Source organism: Labrus mixtus, chromosome 10 (genome assembly GCF_963584025.1).
Source record: "Labrus mixtus chromosome 10, fLabMix1.1, whole genome shotgun sequence".
Lineage (NCBI taxonomy): Eukaryota > Metazoa > Chordata > Actinopteri > Labriformes > Labridae > Labrus > Labrus mixtus.
Window position 1 is genome coordinate 752,772 of NC_083621.1, and position 340 is coordinate 753,111.

The window sequence follows — 340 nt, forward strand, 5'->3', positions numbered from 1 at the left end:
TCACCAGAGTAGAAAATCCTTTTCTTTTTATTGATAACTGATTTCAGTTCTTTTGTTACCCAGGGTTTATTATTCGGGTAAGTCGACACCTTTTTAGTTGGGATCATGGAATCCACACAGAAGGTGATGTGAAGAAGAAGAAGACGAGACGGTGTCAGAAAGTTCATTAATGTCATCACAAACATCATAAAAACATTGCCAGTCTGTACCATAGACTGTAAAAATAATGGACGGGACAAGGTCCCCGGTCTAGTAAAGCTTTTATTTTTTAGATCTCCCCCTGCTGACTGATAAAGATAAAGCTAAAGATAAACTTTATTGATCCCTGTGGGGAAAATTT